The sequence below is a fragment of the Ambystoma mexicanum genome, chromosome 4p (assembly GCF_040938575.1).
Source record: "Ambystoma mexicanum isolate Mex_15411 chromosome 4p, UKY_AmexF1_1, whole genome shotgun sequence".
Classification (NCBI taxonomy): Eukaryota; Metazoa; Chordata; class Amphibia; order Caudata; family Ambystomatidae; genus Ambystoma; species Ambystoma mexicanum.
In genome coordinates this window covers 941519958-941539996 of record NC_090927.1, presented here as the reverse complement: position 1 = coordinate 941539996, position 20039 = coordinate 941519958, and the positions used below count along the sequence as shown (strand labels likewise).

The 20039-nt window shown below is 43.5% G+C and overlaps 1 long non-coding RNA gene across 1 annotated transcript in view; it reads right to left on the bottom strand.

The window, feature by feature from the left end:
* Positions 1 to 20039, bottom strand: part of LOC138453551 (uncharacterized) — a 230860-nt gene that overhangs the window by 6588 nt on the left and 204233 nt on the right. The window lies entirely within an intron of this gene.

The following is a 20039-nucleotide window of genomic DNA, read 5'->3' as shown; positions in this document are numbered from 1 at the left end:
TAAAATTTGATAAACAGCTTATCTGTGTTGCTTCTGAAGCAGTCTGCTCTAAAGCTCTAAAGCTAGGAATGGGTTTTTTCTCTAAAGGAGCGTGTAGCATCTGCACATTATTACAATTTATAGTGATGGGGAAAATATGGTTGAGACAGGTGGGCACCTAATTCATAGATTAGAAATGCTTCTGCAGACACTTCAAGGTTCTTCAAGGTTCTACAGGTAAGACAAACAAAACGCTCGGCAGAATGTGCATTCCTGTTCAGCAATTAGCAGGGGTTCATGCCGCGGTCCTCCACTGTGTTCAGAATGAGAAAGGCAAAATGAACAGGGAGCTGAACAGAAAATTGCATCCAAGATGGCGAATAAAACAAAATGCCAGCATGATCACCATTAGTGTAGCAATAGGTTCGTAGCGTGATGTGCTTAGACCAACATGCATATCTACAGGGCACTAAACCTACACATATTTTCACACACTAAAAGTAATTCTGCAGAGGTGGAATTGCCACCATTTTACTGCACAGCTCGTAATGATCCCCACAGTCTGTTCAATAAACTGATAATTTCAATAGGCAGCTTAATGACACAGAAACATACTTCATGAGCCTAAATCTCTACCAAAGTAATAGGTTGATAATGAATGACCAGATACTGAGATCAATGACTTTCAGATAAGGTTAAAAATGATAGCCCATGGATTTTGAGTTTTGACAGCAAAAGACTGGCATTTGAATTTAATTGTTTGTAAATTGGCTACAAGGCCTTAGTCTCAAGTAAACGCAGATGGCCCAATATTTTGAGCATTTATCAAAGTGAAAGATCATTGGTCTGGGCATTTCCACTTCACACGAGAGAGGACTGCTGCACAAACAAAACTCTTTAGTGCAAACTAAGGTGACAACTTTGGAAAATATTTTATTTTTGTCATTCTTACTTGTAATGGTAATCAGATAATATTATGTTCTGTTCATAATTATACGTGATGCCCCATGTTTTACTGTTACCTCATTTTGTCAGCTTAACATTAATTAATTGATAATTCAGTGCAAAGCAATATTCTCAACTTGTGTTTTATGAAGAGCAATGCATTCAATCAGATAATGCACACCACCATAAAATGTTTTCATAAACATGCATACAGTGTGTAAGTGTTGTAGGCCTCACTGTTCTGCATATGTTAATATCTCTTTCATTCATGCTCCAGCATTCCTTTCAACTGCTCTTTATTCAGGCCCTCTGTCTTTGTCTATCCAAAAATATGTAATTCCTCCTTCACTTCGCAATATGAGATTGATGCTGGTGGTAGATATCCCTTAGGGATGGTATGTTTTTAAATTGTTGTGATTGTAGTTAAATGTAAAACAGGATCATTGTGAAATTCGCACATTTCCTCATGTACCTGTGAGCTGCATCCGATAATATCACTAGTTATTCTCAGATAAAGCTTTCCACAATTAGGACGTATGTTCTAGCGTTTCTGTTTGCATCTTTCATCATTTAACCTATGAAGAAATATTGTTACTTAAGACAAGAAGGCAGGAACCCCTAGAGGATAGCAAATGGGTTAACGGTACAGCCTGCCCCCACTGAGCCAGAAACAGCTGACCCTCCTCCACACATTCACGCACAAGTGGTTATACATGCTGCCACAGTTAGAGATAAAATGTTGCCTGCCCCACACTGAAGCATGAGTGGGAAGTAAGATCCATGCATGTCTCCCATGCCTTACATGTTCTGCTTCTCATGAGCATAAAGATATAACATTGGCACGATGGTACTTCATGTTGCACCTCCGTTTACTGCCCACACAGCTTCTATCATCAAGAATGAGGAGGCTCCAGCAGGAGCAGCTCCTGTCCCAAGAGGTGTTCTGCCTCGTGTCACTTCTCCACTTCTGCAGCTCCTTCTTTAACATCAGAGAGAATGTATCATTGATATGCACAAGATGGTCCATGTGGCTAAATGGATTAGAACAACATTACTACATCTGAGGAGGGTCCTCTGGGGCAGAAGCCATATTTCTAGACCTGTATGATGGTGGCAGGCACCAGCTTTTCCTCTCACTGTTAAACAAAGGAATCACCATTTCTACATGGCTGCCAATACGAGATTGACTCTACGTTTTAATAAAAACTTTGAAACGTGTTCATCCTGAGTGGGCTACCCAAAGTCCTGGTGAAGCAGTAGCCAATATTCCTGCAGGAGTGTGGCACCCAGGAAAATGTAAATTACGAGAAGCTGAAGGTGAAATACAGGTTAATGGTAAGAAAGACTGCAGTTCGCCTCAGTCATACAAATATATCAAGCAGGAACCGTATATCTTATTATTTCAACCCCTCCTTGAAATAGCAAGGAATCGTGAGCAAGTGGGTTCACACAAAATGAATGAGTCAAGCGAAAGGATGCACACCTCACGATAAATCTCATCAGAGCATGGTGCACGGCTGAATAGAGGTGTCAGACATTGCTGACACTGAAGCATCTGTGAATATAATTCTAGATCACACACTCAATGCACTATCACCAATCCCTCACCTCTCCCCTACTAGAGTAAAGATGGGTGCTATCCCATAATACTCTGATGCCCATGTGCAGTGTGTACACCAACATGAAGAAAAGAACACAATTTCACTATGAGTGTCTGCAGCAGAGATGGATAGATACATAATTGTGAGCTATAAACTGGCTTTGCTGCTTGGTCCCCTTAGGTTTCATTTGTCATCTCCATCGTAGGACTCGAAGATCTATTGGATGAATTTCAAGCCTGTACCCAACGTATCAGATGCACATGGGGCATGACTTACTGTTCACAGGGATAAGACTATCTAACATGTGGCCATCTGTCATAGGCACATGCAGTTCCCTAAGCATGGTATGGCGGAACATAAACAGGCAAATCTTGAAAATTGGATCATAATGGAAAGAATGTCAGGGCCAGGGTCCTGGGTTTCTTCATTAGTAATTGTAACAAAGTAAATCAACAGGCCAATGTATGCATATGTCTCAGAAGGTGCACCCCAGACATAATAATTAAAAAAACAATGACAACCCACTGTGATGGGTGATGACCTTATCAAAGAACCGGCAGGTGCCATACTATTTGCAAAGGTTGATTTGCATGCAGGCTACCACAAGATCAAACTTAGAAAAGAATTGCTAAAAAAAAACATTTTCAGTGCATGACAGCCTCTGTGGATGCTCGAGATGGAGTTTAGGTGGAGTACTTCACTCCCATCGGATCAGGTCTCAAGGCCTGCAATGTGGAATAAATATGAGCATTGCCAATGTGCTGTACTCACGCTCTCTGAAGACGACCACATCCCGTGAATCTGGAGTGATGCACTAGCACGTGAAGTAAATGGTTCCATGTGTTAATGTCCCCACAAAAATATCGCCATACAAAAATATCGCCATATTTTTGCCGCAATATTAAGCCATGGAACCTGCGGGGGACACCCTTGCAAATCCCATACTTTTTTTAATGGAGCGGGGGAACCACCGTAACTCCGGTCCCCCAAACCTCATCAATTATCGCCACTAATAATATCCCCTATGGCCTTACCCCACGACCATATAGATGGCGATATGATTGGTGGAGATAATGTTACCTGATACCAAGTAAATGGGACTCAGGTTAAACAAGCAGAAGTGTGAATTCCTGATAGGAAAAGCAGGATTTTACAGGTAGCAAGTTGAGCAAAGATGGAATCATTGCTGTCTCGACATGCATTCTGAACATTAAGGCATGCCTTAATCTGCAAACAATTTCACAAGTAGTGAGTTTCAATCCCATGGTAAAGTACCATTATTTTCCCCAATTCGAAACACTTACAGTACTGATGAAGGAGCTTATGAAAAACTCCCACAGATGGGACTGGAGTAAATGGCCTCTCTAGCCACAACATATGTGCTCACTACTGACTATACAATGTCTTACTTTTTCAGAAAGAAACACACTTAAATCAGTTCCATGGCATTTCATCGCAGGATGTTTTTTGCAGGGTTTTTTACAGTGCATTTTTAACAAAAAACCAATCACATTTAAAAAATATATATTTTTGGGGGGGTCCCCCACCAAACCTTTTTTTATCTATTCCCAAACACCCACATCCCAGATATATAATTTTCGAACCCCACCAAAAAATTACATGGGTTTTTTTCATTAAAAGATTTGCGGTAAATAAACCTGCGAAAAAAAGTCCCGCGATGAAAGGACCTTGTACCCTTAAATCCTGGTGATCGCCAATCCATACGACGTGCATCTTTGCTTTGGCATTCACACTAGAATAATAACATTTACACCATTGGGCGTTTATTTATGGATGCCTTTATTTGCTTGTTTATTTATTATGCTTGTGGGATGGAGTGTAGCATATTTAACTAGGGCACGCCACACAGGTGGAGTTGCAAAAATGTGCACTGTATTTACAAGACCATAAAATAACCTTGTTATCTGCCAGCAGTCATTTCATTATAATGAGTGTTTTCCTTCTGTTTATGTTTACATTATTTTTCTCCGTCATCAATCAAAGTACCAGGCCACCATTATTCTATTCTGTTACATTCTTGATTACACATTAATTCTACCTTTATTTTTATTTTTGTAATCTTATATTTCTCAGCACCATTTTATAGCTACAAGCGATGAATTCACAGTCCACATTTTCATCATTTCTAACCGGGCTGTGTACATTAAAGAAAAAAAAAATGTTTCTTTCTGTCCATGCTTACAGAGCATTTGTCAATACTTCTGTATATAACTGAACACCTGTTTACTTTATAGTTGTTGTTAAATATATCAAATATGCACCATGTGATTAAAATCTGCCCCTTTCCAGTGAGATAGCTCAGCATATTATGTGTTTCTTTATGAGATGCATAGTTAATGTGCAGGTTGGAGGTCCTTAGCCTGGCAAGGGCCAACTTAGCCTTTCACCCTTTTGAGGTTGTTATATGAGTGCCAAATTCGGCTGGGTAGTAATAATTGTAAATACACAAATGTGAAACGTACAGCACTTTGTTGACAGCTGTATAGAGAACGCATTCTTTTTATTAGCATGTATGAGTGCACAGCTGTCAGCAGCAGGGGGGAGGAGTGTATTTTCAGATACAGTGAAGAGATTTAGTTTAGAGGTGTAAACTACGAGACTAACAGCTCCCCCACTGGTCCAGTAATGACACCCTTCAAACGGCCTATCTAGTCTCATAGGACTCATGGGTGTAACCATGCATAGAGGTCGAAAGGGAAAATAGTGCACCATTGCCCATGCCAACAGGGTGTTCGTGGCCACAGAAAATTGAGAATTCATAGATTGAGAGTGAAGCCATTGGGTTCCATGCAGGATAAGACATTTGCATCTATGTGTACATGGTCATTCTTTCAGACCCATCACTGACCACAAATCTCTCCTCCCCATGTTTGAAGCTACAACCCATAGCCTTCCTGCGATAATTAGAAAATGAACGTTTAACTACAAAGCTTTGATTTTGAACTGACCTTTGACCCTTGAAAACACAATCTATCTGATTTAATTTTCCAGGCAGCCAAGACTGGCCACGCCACAAAAGGTACAGAACAGGGTGTCAAGGGCATCTTGGTATTGCACAGAAGAGCACATATTGTTTCTTTAGGGTTTCCCACAACATGTACTATTAAATATTAAAGTGAGGCTACTGACAATTGTGTTAATTCCTTTCAGTGTATCAAGTGATAATTGATACAAGATAATTGCTATTTATTATTCAATGAGCAAAGAAGGGTATGTCAAGGAAATGTACATATTTTTCTTACACAGCTCTGTTCGACCAATGCGTAGAGGGATGAGTGCGTAATGGGGATGAGTGCGTAAAGGGGGTTTAATTGCGTAGAGGGGTTGAGCGCGTAGAGATGAAAAATGCGTAGAGAGGTTGAGTGCGTAGAAGTGATGAATGTGAAGAAGGGATGAGTGCGCAGAAGGGGTGAGTGCGCAGAAGGGGTGAGTGCGCAGAAGGGGTGACTGCGTAGAGAGGGTGAGTGCGTAGAGGGGGTGAGTGCGTAGAGGGGTTGAGGGGGTAGAGGGGTTGAGGGGGTAGAGGGGTTGAGGGGGTAGAGGGTTTGAGGGAATAGAGGGGTAGAGGGGTTGAGGGGTAGAGGGGGTGAGTGGGTAGAGGGGTGAGTGGGGTAGAGGGGGTGAGTGGGTACATGCTTGAGGCTGACAAGAGTGTACGCGTGGGGCAAACAAAAGTGGATAGGGGGCATTGGACGGACTGAAGCGCATAGAATTGCGTAACGCATAAAGTATGGTTTGGAACGCAGATAACGCTTAAAGAGCATTTAACCCACAATGACTGGAGTACGCATGGCGAACTAGAGCGCACAGAACAAACTCGAACGCACGCGGCAAGCCAGAATGCATGAATGCGTGACCGAAATATATGAAACAGCCTGGGATGCATGAAGTGGATAGGAGTGCATGGAACCGACTGCAGCACGCGACGTATATAGTATGATTTGGAATGCAGAGAATATCTGAAAGGGTATATAACCCACCTTATCCCACCACCACGCTTACTCTCTCCTTACATCACCACTCAACTAGAACACAGTGATACTATGACACCATTCGGTATAACTGTTCTCATACCAACACTCGCCGCTCACTCCACATCATTCTAAGTAATCACTGCTGGTAACACCCCCCCAGCCAAGCGTTCTCCTCAGGCCTAACGCAGCCACATCCGCTCTGGATAAATCCTGCCAGAACGAACACATACTGCTGACCTCTCAACCAGCACACCTACTGCTAGAATGCAGCTATTACACGGTTACCGCACGAGCTGCACACATACCCGGTGCCCACACGCACCCTTTTGACTCTCTCTATTCTCTCTACTGATATGAACTTCGGTTCTCAAGGGCATGAGCAACCTACCAGCGCCTTCAGACCATACCAATGCTATATAAGGCGCTATATAAATGCAAAATAACAATAACAATAACAATAACAATAGATATTGCTGCAAATGGGGCGCAGTGCAAACGTATCTGCAAGGTGGAATGTTTCTGCTTAGAATGCAATTGTAGTTGCAAGCGTTTCTTTTCTCATGCTTGTTTTGCGGGTTGAAAGCATTCACATGTTCACATCAAGTCCACACCAGCTCTAGCATAAGGAATTCCCTGGAGAAGCTTTGGATGAAAACATTGTTTGTCCTCGCACTGCGCTGCACTGCTCTACTGGCTGACTTTTTAACCTGGGTGAACGTGGTATCTGGAAGAATTCTCTGCCGAATGGGGACCCCAAAAGTGGAAGGCTCGTTTGCACCCCTTACTCTGGTTTTCCAAGTGACCACCACTGGGGTACTCATAATCACTTATGACATTTATTTCGGTTTCGTTCACCATCAGTAGGAGTCCAGGGGTCACACATATAGTGGCTGAAGCAGGTGTCAGGATTGAGACCAGCTTGATGGTAGTTCTGATCTCCTGTTACCAGAAAGTTGCAATAGACTTACAGTACCACAGGACAGCAGCCACATCAACGTCCACGGTCTGCCATCAGGATGACCATTAGAACACGGCAGATGAAGTGCAAAAGCAAAGAAATCCATGCCACGGGTCAACAGTCTTGGATCATGGTGATTGCATAGAACACGCTCTTAACAGGCCCCTACTCATGCAGGAGAGTAGAAGCAGGTAAGTGTTCTTGGGCCACAAACCAAAGATCTGCAGAGTCCCAAGCTCCAGCTTGGGCCAGCGGCCATTGCACCTGAGAAGCCAGGATACTGGAGCAGGACCATGACTGGTTGATCCCACAAGTTTAAGTGTGGCGCTGTCTAGTGTCTTTTCTGGTCACAGGAAACTCATCAAGTTATCTCTGGTAAACTGCTAGTGACATTCTTGGTGTCTGCAGCAACAGTCCTCTGAGTCTTCATTACAGTGTTTAATTCGTCAGATTCTTGGATCCCTGAGGCTAGCCTCCAGAACAGATGCAAGACTCCTCTTCTCATTCAAAATCAAAGCTAGTGGTTACCTCATCACACCGATGGAAAGGATGTGCACCTTTCAAGCAGGGGACAGCAGTTCAATCTGTCCAGCAACAGGCATCCCCTGCAAGAAGGGTGGATTGAGGCCAGATGGCTCCAAGCCCAGTTTCAACCAGTTCAGCCACACACACCACTGTGCCGGGGAGTCCCGTCATACACTGTGAAAGTTTATGTACATCTATGGGCGTTTCCAAACTCAGAGCGTGAAACAATGGCCAAAAAGCAAGATTGCTAAAGTAGACAATTTAAACCACAAGTGGAAGTCATTTTGAGAGTGTGATACTGAAATCAACATTCTGCAGTAAAAGGAAGATGTGCACGGTAGCGAATACATAAGTACACCATGATTATCTGTAGCAAGCCTGTCCTAGGCAAGTCAAAAGGGCATATCAAATAATGACAGATAAAAAATTAAAAAAGAAAGTACCCCTGTAACATTCCACTTAAAGTCGTGTAGATACAATGTAAAAAGACAAGTACACATGAAAGCGCCCTCAAAATAAAAGAGTTGAGCACGTATGTGAAGGCAAACATGTTGTACTTACCTCAAACGCCAGCCACAGTACCATAAGATAGACAAGTCAGTGGAGCAAAAGTTGCAAAAAGAAAATCTTTTCTAGCATCTATCCTTTCAAGGCAGTAATGCTGTTCGAGTTTGGGAAACTTTAGTAACAAGTCTCAAAACATTTCAAGGAACCCAACAGTGTTTTACATTTGAAGCCGAACAATGAAGCAGCCACCCCTGTCATCCTCTACCTGTTCGATGATCAGCCATCTATGTGTTCTATGATCTGTTAGGAACACATTCTTCCAATGTCTATTTGGAAAATCTCTCTCCTTCCCTCTCTATCCTCTTTATTTCTCCATCTTTAACTCTCACTTCGCTCTCTCTCTCTCTCTGTCTCTTCTTTGATCTCTCAGATAATTTCCTCAAGTACTGTGGGAGCTCACAACTGACCTCTTCTCTGGTCTATGGGAGCTCACAACTGACCTCTTCTCTGGTCTATGGGAGCTCACAACTGACCTCTTCTCTGGTCTATGGGAGCTCACAACTGACCTCTTCTTTGGTCTATGGGAGCTCACAGCGGTGCCGCTTCTTTGGTCTATGGGAACTTACAGCGGTGCCTCTTCTTTGGTCTATGGGAGCTCACAACTGACCTCTTCTCTGGCCTATGGGAGCTCACAACTGACCTCTTCTTTGGTCTATGGGAGCTCACAGCGGTGCCGCTTCTTTGGTCTATGGGAACTTACAGCGGTGCCTCTTCTTTGGTCTATGGGAACTTACAGCGGTGCCTCTTCTTTGGTCTATGGGAGCTCACAACTGACCTCTTCTCTGGTCTATGGGAGCTCACAACTGACCTCTTCTTTGGTCTATGGGAGCTCACAACTGACCTCTTCTCTGGTCAATGGGAGCTCACAACTGACCTCTTCTTTTGTCTATGGGAGCTCACAGCGGTGCCGCTTCTTTGGTCTATGGGAATTTACAACGGTGCCTCCTCTTTGGTCTATGGGAGCTCACAACTAACCTCTTCTTTGGTCTATGGGAGTTCACAACAGTGTCTCTTCTTTGGTCTATGGGAACTCACAACTGACCTCTTCTTTGGTCTATGGGAGCTCACAACTGACCTCTTCCGTGGTCTATGGGAGCTCACAACTGACCTCTTCTGTGGTCTTTGGGAGCTCATAACTGACCTCTTCTTTGGTCTATGGGAGCTCACAACTGACCTCTTCTTTGGTCTATGGGAGTTCACAACGGTGCCTCTTCTTTGCTCTATGGGAGCTCACAACTGACCTCTTCTTTGGTCTATGGGAACTCACAACTGACCTCTTCCTTGGTCTATAGAAGCTCACAACTGACCTCTTCTTTGGTCTATAGCTCACAATTGACCTCTTCTGTGGTCTATGGGAGCTCACAACTGACCTCTTCTGTGGTCTATGGGAGCTCATAACGGACCTCTTCTGTGGTCTATGGAAGCTCACAATTGATCTCTTCTTTGGTTTATGGGAGCTCACAACTGACTTCTTCTTTGGTCTATGGGAGCTCACAACTGACCTCTTCTGTGGTTTTTGGGAGCTCACAGCTGACCTCTTCTGTGGTCTATGGAAGCTCACAACTGACCTCTTCTGTGGTTTTTGGGAGCTCACAGCTGACCTCTTCTGTGGTCTATGGAAGCTCACAACTGACCTCTTCTGTGGTCTATGGGAGCTCATAACGGACCTCTTCTGTGGTCTATGGAAGCTCACAATTGATCTCTTCTGTGGTTTATGGGAGCTCACAACTGACTTCTTCTTTGGTCTATGGGAGCTCACAACTGACCTCTTCTGTGGTTTTTGGGAGCTCACAGCTGACCTCTTCTGTGGTCTATGGAAGCTCACAACTGACCTCTTCTGTGGTTTTTGGGAGCTCACAGCTGACCTCTTCTGTGGTCTATGGAAGCTCACAACTGACCTCTTCTTTGGTCTGTGGGAGCTCACAGCAGAGCATCTTCTTTGGTCTAATGGGCAAGTTATATTGAGCAATCTCCGAACACGTAGGGCCTTTAGAAATTAATTTAAAGAAGACTATTTGCACATTTCTAAACCTTATATACTTCACTGCGGAAGTATAAAACGATCTATTTCCTGTGAAAGGCTTTCATTAAAAAAGTTTGTGAGCCGAAAGTTGATTATAAAAACAAATAATGACACTTCAAGGTGTTTTAAAACTTGTATAATTATGTGCTTTAAATTATATATATTTTCCTTGCCTTTGATGACTCAACTGTCACACCGTGATGTTAAGGAAAGAACAAAAAGGGCTGCTGAGGTATTGACAGTTAATTAGCAATCTAAAGAATGGCGATGCGTATAAAGGGCTCGCAGTGCCAGTATACACTCTGGAACAATATTATAAATATGAAAGTTCACATGCACCATGTCGTTGAGTTTGAAATATGCATTTAAAATGTGTAGTTGGCTACTAAGCTCTCTTTTCATAATGTACATGTTACTACTATTTCATTCAAAAAGGTATGTTATTGCGCATGTCATATGTATAGGTCTGCAACTAGAACCATGTGAGCAATATCTGATATTCAAATCTGATTTCTTATCTAATGTACGTTCGTTTGTGATCAAAAGAGAACATTGCTCCTGAAATATGTGTTATTGGGTGAAAGCAATTATTTTGTTTGTATCAACGTTTAGTTGAAAGTATTTGTAATGGCTAGTTATGATTTATGTACTCATGTTATTAAGTGTTAAATGGTTCACAAAATAAACCTTAAACACTGTTTGAAGGCATGATCCATCACGACATATCGCATTTTCGACATAAAATCACATAAGGAGATCAGGAAGACCAGCAAGAACAATCTTCCTGTGAAATATATTGCAATCTAATAAAACACAGTTCTGTTATAAATACAAAATACATGATACATTCAAAATTATAAATTAAAATGTCTTCATATACATTTCTTCCATCAATCAGTCTTTGCCCTTCCATCCAATAGGCGTTCAAGCATATAGATACATACAGTGCATTAACTTACTATTTATATGATTTCATAGGTTATTTATAATGCACTTAATATCCAGAGGTTTCTAAGCGTGGACCCGGGGATCAAAGCTGTGTTACTCTGTGTTGTCTTGCTTCCAACGTGGAAGTAAGGCGTGGAAAGAAGGCAAAGGCTCTGACTGAGCTGACCATTCGTGTCTTCTTTGCCTGTGGAGCAGGAGCTCTTCAGCGCCCATGGTGCACTGCAGGAGCAGCACCCCAGACCCCACCGGCCATCACAGGACATGAAGTAAGCTTGGGGCATATTACCAGCTGTCCCTGATCCCCTCTGCGCCCCGCTGTAATCAGCGCTGGTATTACCCGACATCAGCCCACTATCTGCAGCCTACTAGGTTTTTTGACCGCAACGTTCCGTTATAGAGAGAGCAGTCATCTGGCTCACTTATTTATTCATCCACCACTGGAGCACACGCGGTGCTCTACACTCAAAGATGGCCGCCGCTCTGGAATTGTCATGTCTTCGTTTCTGCTTACCCCCACCAGGCCGATTGGATACAGCACCCTTTCCTAAAGGCAACACGATTCGCCGGCAGGCGGAAGCCGGCTCTGGAAGTAAGGCGTGGAAAGAAGGCAGAGGCTCTGACCGAGCGTGACCGGCATCTGGCGCTGCCTCCATGCTCAACTTTTCTTCGGTCTACTCCAATCCTTAGTGCCCTGCCCTATTTGCCTAAAACATGGATACCTGGCAACTCCTACACAAGGTAATCCAGCCCCAGCCCTTGGCGCGCCTTTACCATTTTGCTCCTTACGCCCACATACCACTGTCATCCCGACACTACGGACTTTCAGCGCGGAAAGTGAAATTAGCCTATTCTGTGTAAAGTGAAATTAGCCTACTCTGTGTATACAGCTCCTACATTGCTGTACACATGACTCATGCTGATAGGAAAAGCCCCCACTAGCCTGTTTTGCTCCCACCATTTTTGTCATTGTACTTACTGCTCCGTTTCTATGTGTCTCCACGCGCCTGCCGACACCTGCCTAGCATGTACCCCTAGCTGTTACCGCACGGCATTCATCCACAGAGTGTATTTTCAAATCTAGGCACTGTCGCATTTAACCTGGCCCTAGTGTGTACCAGACTTGCATTGTGTAGCCGTGCGCCCAGACCATGATCACCTGTCTCACTCTCACTCTCACCATGCTCCCTTTCTGCATCATGCCGGACAATGTACACTGTACCGGCAACATCTTCATAACCGTCAACGGTTTAGCCAATCTAGGTTGCCCTAGGCACTACCCGATCCCCTGCCCCACGCCCTTCCTACCCTCCCAGACACCTTTTCCAGCTAACCAACACTCTCACCTTACTTCCTCCGTAGACAACAGCTCCCCTGCCAATGCGACCTCCAACAAAACTCCCAATTATAGCACACTTAGTGCTCCATGTCTCACGGGGCCCCCCACACTGAAATCTCCGGAATCCCTACGTTCTACCAACCCAGACATCACCGCCCACAACAACAGACTAGGCACTAGGCTGCCCCTCACAAATAGCATCCACCTGACCAAACTCAACACCAAAACTAAGAAGAAATTAAAGACCCCTAATGCGCCCGACCCACTACCTCTAAAAGGAGCCTTACTCAATGCCAGATCCCTGGCCGCTCACCCCACAGAAATTGCTGACACCATTCTAACCTATGATCTTGACTTCCTTGCCCTAACGGAAACATGGCTACATGAGGCCTCAGGACCACATTTATCGCTAGCCATTCCTGCCAACTACTCCATCCTTAGAGCCGACAGACCTAATGGTAAGGTAGGAGGCGTAGCAATCATTTCCAAATCACCACTAGGCTGCAGACTAGTCTCCACCCTATCACTTAAATCCTGTGAGTTACTCACAATCAAGTTACAAACTTCCCCCACAAGTACGATTACACTACACCTTATATATAGACCCCCAGGACATCCGGGAACCTTCAAGAAAGACATTACAGCGCTCATCACTGAAAATTCCAAGCCACTAACACAAACTATTATCCTCAGCGACTTCAATCTGGGTTACAACAACCCCAAGGACGCACCAGCCGCATCCTTAGCAAACGCCCTAACCGAGCATGGATTCGCGCAAGTCAGTATCTCACCAACTCACCAGAAAGGCAGAATTCTCGACTAGGTAGCAACTCTTAACTGCAACACCACCTGTAAGGACCCCCAACCTCTTACATGGACAGATCACTACCTTCTCCCACTCGAAATTCACACCAACCAGGCCACGCCTAAGAAGCGCCCACTGACACCAGCCTGCCCAACCAGAAACAAGCGCAACATCACTGCCGAAGCACTATTACGCCTGGTCCTACCCACCCTTAACGCTCTACCGGACAATGCTGACCTTAACCTACTGGTTGACACCTTCAACAACTCCATGGCTACCGCCATTGATACCATTGCCCCTTTGAAACTACGTAAAAGTAAACCAATAAACCACCTGAATTTGTGGTACACTCCCGAACTCAAACTACTCAGGAAAAAGAAAGCCAAAATAGAACTACTATGGAAAACCAACCCATCACCTGAAAACAAATCCAATCTCAAGAACATCTCCGCGCTATACAAAAGCGAGATAATACACACCAAAAAAGATGCCTATAACATCAGGATTGACCAGGCAGGCTCTTCCACCAAAGAATTATTTAAAATTCTAAAGGAGCTAGAAAACCCCAATCCCCCTCCAGACAACTGGTCAAAAGATAAACCCTGGTGCACTGTTACCCCTGGTCCTACCGACCCTTAACGCTCTGCCGGACAATGCTGACCCTAACCTACTAGTTGACACCTTCAACAACTCCATGGCTACCGCCATTGATACCATTGCCCCTTTGAAACTACGTAAAAGTAAACAAATAAACCAGCTGAATTTGTGGTACACTCCCAAACTCAAACTACTCAGGAAAAAGAAAGCCAAACTAGAACTACTATGGAAAACCAACCCATCACCTGAAAACACATCCAATCTCAAGAACATCTCCGCGCTATACAAAAGCGAGATAATTCGCACCAAAAAAGATGCCTATAACAGCAGGATTGACCAGGCAGGCTCTTCCACCAAAGAATTATTTAAAATTCTAAAAGGAGCTAAAAAAAACCAATCCCCCTCCAGACAACTGCTCAAAAGATAAACCCTGGTGCACCAGCATCCAGAATGCCCTCAACAATAAAATGACAGGGCTCCAGACCAAAATTGAGAACAAACGCCTACAACTCACCAGCAACAAAACCGCTAATCCTAGCTTAAGCCCACCAACACCTAACAAAGCCAATACAGGTTTCACCTTTAAGAAAGTGACCATCTTAGAAGTCCAAAAAATCATCACTTCCCTAAAACCTTCTAATTGTAAAGGGGACAGCTGCCCTGCCCAAATAATAAAAGACGCTGCCAGAGACCTCTCCCCCTTTATCACCAAACTAATCAACCTTTCATTTGCTAACAATTCTGTCCCCAACAACCTAAAACAATCCTGGGTGCTCCCTCTCCTAAAAAAAACAATCCCTAGACCCAACCATACCAACTAACTATAGACCCATCACCACTGTCCCTTTTCTGTTTAAAATCCTGGACAGAGTCGCCTACATCCAGATTCAGGAGTACCTGGAATCTAACCAACTGCTAGGTATACGTCAATCTGGCTTCAGACCTCAACACAGAACTGAAACCGCTCTGGTTGACCTCAAAAGCCATATTGATGAAATCAAAGACAAAGGCAATGCAGCCATCCTACTTCTCTTAGACCTCTCAGTGGCCTTCGATTTAGTCGACCACGAAATCCTATGTAACCACCTATCTATCTCAGCCCACTTCTCCTCCTCTGCCTCCGCATGGATACAATCCTTCCTGGCGAACAGAACCATGCGAGTCTTCTCCACAACAGCTGCTGCTGACCGACCCGATCCCCATCACCTGCGGAGTCCCACAAGGCTCCTGTGCCTCCCCCACCTTGTAAAATATATTTACGAAGCCTCTATTCAACAAACTGGACCATCTGGGTGTCACCTACACCAACTATGCAGATGACACCCAGATTCTCCTCACCATCTCAGGCAACTACAATGCGGATGTCACCCGGATCAACTAAATCTTCTCCATCATTCAGGCATGGATGGCCACCCACGGCCTCTGCCTGAATGATGAGAAGACAGAGCTTCTGCTGGTCGGCTCTCCTAACAACCTGTCTAAACTCAGTCCCAGCTACAAGAACATCATCATAGACGGTAACACCATCCCTATCGCTAAAAGTGTGAAAACCTTAGGTTTCCACCTTAATGCCAGCACCAACCTCTCCAAACAAATTAACTCAACCGCCTCGGCCACTGCCTATACGGGTAAGCTAATCAGGGCTAGCAGACCCTTCCTATCCCCCGACAGCTGCCTCACTCTGGCCAGAGCACTCATTCAATTCAAACTAGACTATTGCAACAGCCTGTATCTAGGAGCCAACCAATCCGTAACTAACAAACTCCAGGTTCTCCATAACAATGCTCTACTCGCAGCACTCAACATCCCAAGGCGTGAGCACATCTCCACAACCAGGAAAGCATGCAAATGGCTCTCCATACAGCAAAAAATTGACCTCAAAACTATCTGCCTCACTTACAAGGCCTTAAACAACCTAGCCCAACCGTACCTCTCCAACAAATTCACTCTAAATTCCACATCCAGAACCACTAGATCCTCCAACTCCTTATGCCTGCTAGTGCCCAGATTTGCCTTAAAAAGAGCAGGAGTTGCTAGCTTCACTGTGCTAGCCTCCCAACTTTGGAACACCATACCACTCAAAATTAAAACCACTGAGTCCTTCCCGATCTTTAGGAAACTTGTTATTGGCTGGTTACTGAACAAAGAGAAGAATTTACCCGCATCTCTAATATCTAACAGCCGCAACCATACCTGTATTATATGAATATTGTTGTACTATGTACATTTTTTTTTTATAAATTGATGTACTTTGTAAATGTAAATGCATATCTTATGCCTGTAACCGTGTCCTTAAGCGCCCTTCTACCCACGGGTCCGGAGCGCACTACAAATAAACTAAACAAACAAACAAACAAACGTTGCCGCTGAGCGATCCTCCTGAGAATCCTTCTTGAGGATTCATATGTTGAAAGAGCGATGACTGGAACTACTGCCAATGTATCATCAACCTTGAGCCAAGATACTCTCTTCAGCACATGCCCATACATAATATGTAGCCTGAGTTAGCACCCTAGAGGTCACATCAAAAATGTATGACCAGAATTGATCTACTGTGATGACTTCAAGAGTTGACATAAAGGACCTGTATCCTCTAAGAAATAGCTCTGATATTGGGTAAGTACATGTCTAATAGACTCCTGTTCATGATTGACCACATGCTCCGCATAAGCGTTCTCACCTGGGGGTTCTCAATCTAAGGCTCAGTACAGCCATGACAGGTAAGAGTTTAAACCTTAACCTCAGGCCAAAGTATGTGATCCTTTTCTCACTGAGCAAGACCAGACAAGGGACTGACGGACCTAGAGGAAAAGATTGTTTCATATACAACAGTAGAGAAGGTTTTTCCTCTAGGTAATCCAAATTGTGAGCCTTGTCCCTTGCATTTGCCTTCTGTTTTACACTATGCTTATAATGCGCAGCGTGGCGAGATAAATCAGGGTCCCAGCAAATTTCAGCATGAAAATTACTAACTTTATGCTGGAATTAGGGAAGTGTAGAATCTGGGAGAGATAATAATTGAGATCTCTCCTAAGACCAGCTAAATTGTGTGTGATGTCATCAATGACATTTGTGATGTCATCTTTGATGTCCTGGGTGTTAGTCTTAGCAGTGCACGGTGGTGGCGCGAGTTATGGTTGCTTAGCTTACCATAACTGGCGAATTTCAAGGGTTTTTCGGTTTTACTTGGAACCATAACGTCCCTTTAACAAAGTTTTTTCTACTGAATTTCATAGGTTTTTAGTAGCGCAAATTAACCATAACGTCTCTTTAACAACGTTTTTTTCACTGAATTTCATAGGTTTTTAGTAGCGCAACTTAACCATAACATCCCTTTAACAAAGTTTTTTCACTGAATTTCATAGTTTTTTTAGTAGCACAACTTAACAATAATGACTTTGACTTTATATACATGTCATATGGAACTAACTAGATCTCTTCTTATGAACTTGATGTCCGCAAACTTATTTAATGTTCGCGGACATGTTCGGAGAACAGTACCACCACCTAAAAACTCTGGGGAGGTATGATGTGTAATATTTATATCATAACATAGGAACATTTAACAAATTCACAAAGCAGCACACATACAAAGTATATGTAGTAATACTTAAAAAATGTTACCCATATATGTAACACACTAACCATTCATGTAAATACAATATGTTTTAAAATGGAATATACCAAAAGAAGATAAAGTGGCTTCCACCATAATTACCTCACAGACGCTCCACAACCAACAGCAAAACCAGACGTATACACTACTGATTACATATCTCACCAGACATAGTAAGTGCACTTCTTTTTACTCATATATTTATAAACTTTCTATATTAGAAAAAAAAAACATATTACTTCTTTGTTTTCTCACAGAAATGTGTAGTACTCTGGACTGGCTAGAGGACCATTTTCCACGAGACGAAATGTTAGAAGATAGTCCACCTAATGGTACACACTTTACTGTATAAACCAATTGATAAATATTATTTTGTATACATTCAACATATACATTTTCTTTTGCAGACCCTACAAAAATTGCAACTTCCAAAGAAAAAGAAGTGGTGGATAACACTCTTGAACACATTACCCACAAAATGGACCAACTTATGGCAAATTTTATGGATTTAAAGAACTTTGTGGAAGATCACCTAAAGCCACCAACAACATACCATTGTCCCACCTGTACTTGTCCCCCCTCACCATATCCCATTCATTTATCCCCAAACTCTCTCCATGGACCACAACGTTTTGATGAGATTTGCATCCCTTCTTCACCTGATCCCACTAATATTGAAAACCCTAATTCTCCTGTTTTTGTTTCCGTTTCTGCCCCACCTTCTCAGTCATAAATTGTTTATATATGTTAAATAAAGTTACTTTTTTATATTGTGTTGTAATTACTTTCAGTTCCTTGTAATAAAACCAATTTAGGTGTCCACGGACACCGCGGTTGTTCGGAAATGTTCGTAAAGAAACGAAAATGTAACTGTCCTGAGGACAATACATCTGTCCGTAATGTTCTCATGCAAGTTCAAAATGTTCTAAGAACACTCGTAGTGTCCTAAAATGTTCGTAAAGAAACAAAAATTAAAGTGTTCTAAAGAACACTATATCTGTCCGTAATGTTCGCTATCAACTTAAAACTGTCCTAAGAACACAATTGGTGTCCTGAAATGTTCGTAAATAAATGAAAATGATGTGTCCTGAGCAACAGTACAACTGTTCGTAGTGTTCGCTACCCAATTGAAAGTGTTCTAAGAACACAATTGGTGTCCTGAAATGTTCGTACATAAACTAAATTACACGTGTCCTGAAGAACACTATATCTGTCCTTACTGTTCGCTACCAAGTTTAAACTGTTCTAAGAACACACGCGGTGTCCTGAAATGTTCGTTTCACGTGTGACGCACTTTTAATTACTTCAGAACCCGAACAGTGTCCGTAGGACATCAATGCGCATGCGCTAACCAATCTCCGTGCACTTGGTGTCCTGCGGACAGGCGCTTCCTTCGCAGACTAGTTCGCAAACAGATCATATGATCGCGCCCACGCTCATCGTGTGTCCTGAAATGCGGACACTGTTCGTGTCCCCGAACAATTTAAAAGTACATTTTCAGTTAATCCATTATATTTTTCAATAAAATCTCACCATGCCACAAGTCCCACATAGCAATCTTGAGTTTCTATATACCTTTTGAAACTTTCCGATCCTTTTTTTGTGTTCGATCTGTCCGCGCACCGTGCGCATGTCCGCAGACCGTGCACAAGCACCCCTATAAAAGACCACGCCCAAGAGCTTATTCCCATTGTGTTTCTGGCTATTTTTTAGAACACAGTGATTTTTGCTGCCACCTGCAGACTACACCATCATCGACATGGCATCCTTGGCTGCTGAACTGCCACTTGGTGCTGCACCTGCTTCAGCACCACCACCACCCCTCCACCACCACCACCTCCCCAAGGGCCTGAAGAGGGGAACAGGACTGAGGATGCGGAGGAGGAAGAAGAGGATGATGAGAATGAGGTAGAGGAAATCCCTACTACCCGCACTAGGCGTGAGTCTTGGGTGTGGCGGTTATTTACCATTCATGGGAATGGTCCTAAGGCTCGTGCGAACCATGTTACCTGCAATGAGTGCAAAATGATACGCAGTCGCGGGAAGCACGGTAACTACAGCTTTGGGACCACTACTATGAAGCAACACCTGAGGTCATTTCACTCTGGGGCTATTCGCAGGGTTGTACCTTGCGAAGAACGTAG